The sequence below is a fragment of the Hetaerina americana genome, unplaced genomic scaffold (assembly GCF_022747635.1).
Source record: "Hetaerina americana unplaced genomic scaffold, ioHetAmer1.1.p SCAF_9, whole genome shotgun sequence".
Lineage (NCBI taxonomy): Eukaryota > Metazoa > Arthropoda > Insecta > Odonata > Calopterygidae > Hetaerina > Hetaerina americana.
This window is the reverse complement of record NW_027287538.1, coordinates 44,166,642-44,172,641: the sequence shown is the minus strand read 5'-3', so window position 1 is coordinate 44,172,641 and position 6,000 is coordinate 44,166,642.

The window sequence follows — 6,000 nt, the reverse complement described above, 5'->3', positions numbered from 1 at the left end:
GGTAGGTTACCTTATAGTAACTACGGATTATCAGCTTAGAGTGGGGATAATGATGGACCACTATTGCACTCCTGACCAACTTGACACAAAATACCTTTAACATGTGTTTTTATCTGTAATCTACCAGTTAAGGTAGGTTTTTGATGGGCACAAGCTACCAAACGTCACAGTGAAAATTTCCTTGCCTCTCCCAGAAAAACAAAATCCAACTACCAGCACTATGATAAGCTCCTCTTCAATACCGCAAGATTCCTTCCTCCCTTCATTCCGTCCAACATTTCTATCCTATTTCTACCACTACCTCGCCTGCCCAACAATATCCCCTATATAATAGTCTTCAACATTCCAATGCCAATTAAAATGCTCTTAATCCATCTTTTTCACCCACATTGGATTTCTCCCAGCAATCCACTCTTCATCATACCAAGTACTTCCTTGTTTGTTTCCCTTTATGTCCACTTTACCTTTTTCATCCTTCTCCACACCCTCATTTCAAGATCCTCCAATCTGTGCCTATCATCCTGCTCCAATGACCATGTTTCGGCACTGTACATAACTACGCTCCATATAAAAGTTTGAACGAGCCTTTTCTTAACATCATTCTCACTTAACATCCCACTCATCAATTCTCTCTCCTTTGTAAAAGCTTCTTTGCCTAACGCAATTCTTTTCCTTACGTCCCTTCTACTATCACATTGTGGTCCAAAACACTTGCGAGGCACATTTACTGTTCCACCTACTCCACCTGCACCTGTGTGTAGAGTTTTTACCCTCCTAATGTAATGTTAGACTTGGCCTTTCTCTTTCCGGAAAACTGCATATCCTTTGTTTTATTTACACTAATTCCCATCTAATACCTGTCCCAATGAATTTTTCAATGCACTCAGCAGAATTTGCAAGCCCTTGGGCATATAAAAAAATAACTTCGTCCATGGCGGCAAATACTGGCAGTTGATAACCATGCAATCCTATCCACATTACTATATAGCAGTGGAACTTGGATTGTCCAGGATGAGAATATATTTGGATTAGATGTGGGGAGTATGGAGTACGTACATACTTAAGGTATGTTTTAGTTAAAAATAGGAAAGATAGTGGGAGACTAGAGTGAGCCAAGAGAGAATTTGATTTGAATGGGCTGGTGATGGACTAGTATGAAAGATAATAACCATGCTGGCATGGTGATGTTGAGAGAATAGATGAGGGGCAAAGGAGATATTTGCAAGAAGAGGAAATGGCTTGAGAGAGAGAGAGAGTAATGGCTTGAGAGAGACAATCAAGATTGAATGCTGCCGGAGAGACTATGTGTACTACTAATACGTATGAAGAGTCTCAGGAACAGCAGTGAATTTCTGATGAATGAATAAAAGGTGATATATATAAGATTCATTAATTAGCAAATCACTTCAGGGAAGTCTGCGGCGCAATCAATAAATTTCGTCACTTTATACTAAGTTTAACTAAAAATAGCTATCCCTTTGAGTATTTAGGAATAAAAAATAATTGAAAGTATCACTGAAACTTAAACCAATTGAAGCCAAAATACTGATAAAAGGAAATAAGATCATAGAATCCTCACCCGCAATTTTCTATCATAGTTCCAATTATTTACCTATCGTAGTTTCAACGGAGCGAGGAAATTCTCAGATAAAATTTATGACGGTCATTTTTTTAAAATTTGCCCAATCTTGGAAAGAGGTAATTTTTTAAGGATTCATAGCTGTGATGAGGGATAAACGGTACCATAATGCAGCAAAATTGGTAAACAATTATGCGAAATATCAAATTACGGACGCAGAAATTCGTTCATGAACTCGAGGCTATTTTTTTTCGATTCCTACTCACTTCCATTCCAAGAGTTGGGAGTTTCTTATTACCCTGATCATTTATAATCCATCGAGAGCCAAAAATTGGCTGGTTTTATGTTATTGCTACAATAGATAAATGTCAGGAAGAGGGAAGCATACGGAATAAGCCACGCCATTAAGGAAGAACTGCCGACAGAAGATGGTTTTAGAGGGGAAAGTCAGTGGCAAGAAAAGGGAGAGAAAGGAGAGAATTTGGCACGATGACAGATGTTAGGAGATGGAGGGCCTACTAAGAAATGAATCAAGAGGCACAAGATCAATACACCCGGCGACGGTTAATCCATGGAGGTGTGTCTGAAAACAAATATCAAAATTGCTGACTATATCACGTTAAGCGTACTATATTTCCTGCGCGATGCGCCGGAAGGAGTCCAATTAAAGATACAATGGAGAGGTCCGATTGTGTTTCTCGTTCGCAACGAAAGAATTCAAGAACTTCTTAACGCCAGACGAAACGAAGATTACTCTACCTAATTACCCGAAGAGCTCGCCTTCCTCGCTCCACCGTTTCTGGAATACAAACTTGTTTAGCGTGCAGATTCCCGAAGAAATACTTCCTCCAAACTGAATGATAGCTGCCAACACTCAGTATTTTAGTGAGGGAATAAACAACCTGACTAACAGAGACGAATCTCATTAAATTTCCTGTCCTATGAAACTCTAGACCTCATGTGGCGGATCAAGAAAACTTTAAATGGGAATTTCCATATTATATGGTATTCTACCAGTTAAGGTAGGCTTTCGATGGACATAGGCTACACAACTAAACAATGATAATTTCCTTGCCCCTCCAAACAGAACGCAACCTGACATTCAACACTAGAATAAACCCTCTTTCAATACCTCATACTTCCTTCCTCCCTTCATTCCGTCCGTCATATCTATCTTGTTCCTGCCTCTTCTTCGTTCGCCTAACTTTATCCCCTTAATCTTAGTTTTCAACATCCCTCCGCCAATGAAAATGCTCTGCATCCATCTTTCGTGCCTCCTAAGAACTGAAAACATTATAACATTTTTCCATGCAAGGAAAGGCTAAAGTCATGCAAAATATGAAACTAATCGCACGAATTCAGTGCTCAAAACGTACAGCTCAGTAAATAATTTTATTCTCGGGGAAAAAATGCTCAGAAATAGTTTCGGACATATGGTGACCAATCGCAGGAATGAACTCAAAGGTTGGTTTGATAAGTGAGGGTAGAGCTCACCAAATAATACTAGGCCCAATGGCGTGTGAAATTCACACATCAAGGTATTAAGGGTCAATCAGTTGCTTTCCCTGTGTCCCCTGTGTATCCAGGAAAATCTTCCATCTTAAAAATAACTCAGCTTGGATAAAATCGAGGGTTCCCAGAGGCGTCAACCGGAATGGAACCCAGGCCTTCAGGTCACTATTTCAGCGCTCTCTCCACCTTCTGCAATACTAATACCCCGGAATATCAATAATTGGGATTAATTTTTAATTTAATTGAAGAAAAAATATCCCACGGTGGGTTATGATGCTAGACGTATCCCACAGATAATAGCCTCTTTAAGGCGACTTCCAATGTACTTGCGTACCGAAATATTTTCCACTCTATGGACCCGATGTGATTGCGACACATGCAATTACCTTGAATGCTCAGAAACGCTTATTAGAAATATTCCGGATGTGTCTTGTTGTCGTTCTTCTGGTTAAAAATATTTTACCATATATTTTCAGTGTTTCTTTACCCCACAACAATTTCAGAGTGTAAAAGTCATTCGCCTTGAACGGGATTCGAACCCGGATGCCTCGAGGTCCGGCCGAGTGCTTTAGCCACTTAAGATATCGAGGTATCCTATTAACCTCTGAAAATTTGGGGTCTTCAAAGGAATAAAATGTTGTGACGAAATATCGTAAATACAAAGTCACAGTCATTCGTAGTTGTGCGCAACACGCGCCGCAGTCCACGAGGTTAAAGCCAACTTTAAACACTTAGGCTTTTTTTTTGTTAAGCACTCGGCCGGATATGGAGGGATCCGGGTTCGAATCCCGGTTAAGGCGAATGATTTAAAAAATCTAAAATTGTTGCATTGAAATGCATAGTAGCGGATGACTCCGTAAAAAGTTACTGTTGCAGCATCTCCCGCAGTTTCTTGGAATTTTCTTTACACCTTTCAGTGAATGATCACTTTACGGTCTGTAAGATACGATTTATGTGTCAAATACGTTATCATGTTAGAAAAGACTTGCGTTGCTCCATGTTAGGGAGTTAAAACTGTTTATGGGGAGTATATGGGTGAGTAAGACGTCTTTTACGCTCTCTTGAAGGGCACGGTAAAGTGCTCTAATGCGGAATTGGAACGCAAGCCGCCTATTGCTGCTTTTGTTTGCAGTTTTTTTTACCATAGATTACTTGGCCTCGCCTAATACGAAACAACCTGACACCCCACACTACAATAAACTTCTATTCTGCATACTTCCTTCATTCTATTCAACATGCTTATTCCATTCCTTCCCCTCTCCTCGCCTGCCTGACGTCATTCCCCCTGCCTCAGTCCTTAATATCCCGTTTCCAATCAAAATGCCATGTTGCATGCCTCATCTGGATTTCTCCTAACAATCCTCTCCCCTCCCCAAGCACTCTTCACACTTCTTCGTTTTTTTCCTTTCTGTCCACTTCAGCTTTTACATTCTTTTCGACATCCACATTTCAAAAGCCACCAATTTGTGCCTGCCATCTTGCTTCAATGACCAAGTTTCCATATGCGTGTTAGGCATCAGAATAGGAAAAGGATGGTAGGATGTAAATTCTTCGGAATCCGATCAGATACATACACTCAAAACCTTCCAGCGGATACCTTTCTGTTCTTCTACCTCATCTCCACACCGGAATGAGAAATGGCATCCAATCTTAAAGTACCGGATCAACCAGGAGCGAATTGCATACAGGATATATACAGGCCTGTAAATAAGGACCCGAATTTTAACTCCAGTGTCATCCAGCCTTGGAATCTCGGAAGCATTATCATTAACTCGGTTATTTATGTCGTGAGCTAGATTTGAGCATCACAACCCGCCTAACTGCTGAATTCCAGCGTCCATGAGTTTGACTTTTGTAATGTTTCTCGCAAAATAATTTCATGTTGATAATATTGCTCTAGGAAGAGGTTCTCAGTCCTAGGATTGATGTAGTCAAAAGAAATAACCACGAATAATAAAAAGTACTCTACGTTTCCACGATTTAAAAGCTTTACTACGAAATGTTCCAGCGTAAAGGGTCGCTATCTGGTATAGGGCGTAAATCCAAGTAAAATGTAATCGGAGAATGTATTGCTTTATTGGTATTCTACTGTACTATACTGTTTAAGGTGGAATACCAATTAGAATATTATATAATGTAGGATTTGTACAGGTCAATTTGGACATAATATAGTGTAACTGGGTGACGTGGTAGTCCAGGGGTAGAGCGTTAGACTCACTGCTCGGCTTTGATTCCCGCTCATGCCTCTCTGGGAACCCTCAGCCCCGCACAAGCTGCGCGATATTCCAGGGAACCATATCTTCCTGATAAAACATAATTGGTACAGGGAATGATCAGTCCCCCATACCTTGATGTGTAAATTTCACACGCCGTCGGGCTTAGTACTTGGTGAAGTCTATCATCACCTGCCAAACCGAATTTAGGGTTGATTACTGTGTTTATGGCTTCTAATAGTCTAACTGATATCTTACTTGATCCCAGGGAATTTTCCATGTTTGCCTGTGCATCGTCCTATTGTGGTGATTAAACCAAGTGTCCGTTATACTAATCAAGCCCTGTCTCCTATAGAACTCTATTGTTTTATTTCCTATTGCGTCATAATAAGTCTACTCAAGCGCATCCCGAATTCCAGTCCAAAACACTCCCCTCTCGAAGATGTGGGTGTGCACTCAAAATACATACATGGCTCAGTTCTGGTGCGCATGCGGTCTTTTATTGCCGCCGAGAGATAAGGCGAGTCAACTCGCTGCTATCTCACGCTCTCTGCCGCTTTTGAAATGGAGGGTGAGAGAGAGTCGACAATACGATGACTGAGAATTGTGAAAAAATACATTAATAGCAATAAATTGTTGCCATCTTCAGATCTCGAAACATTGGACTCGGGTAGTGCATTTTAAGGCGTAGAGTTT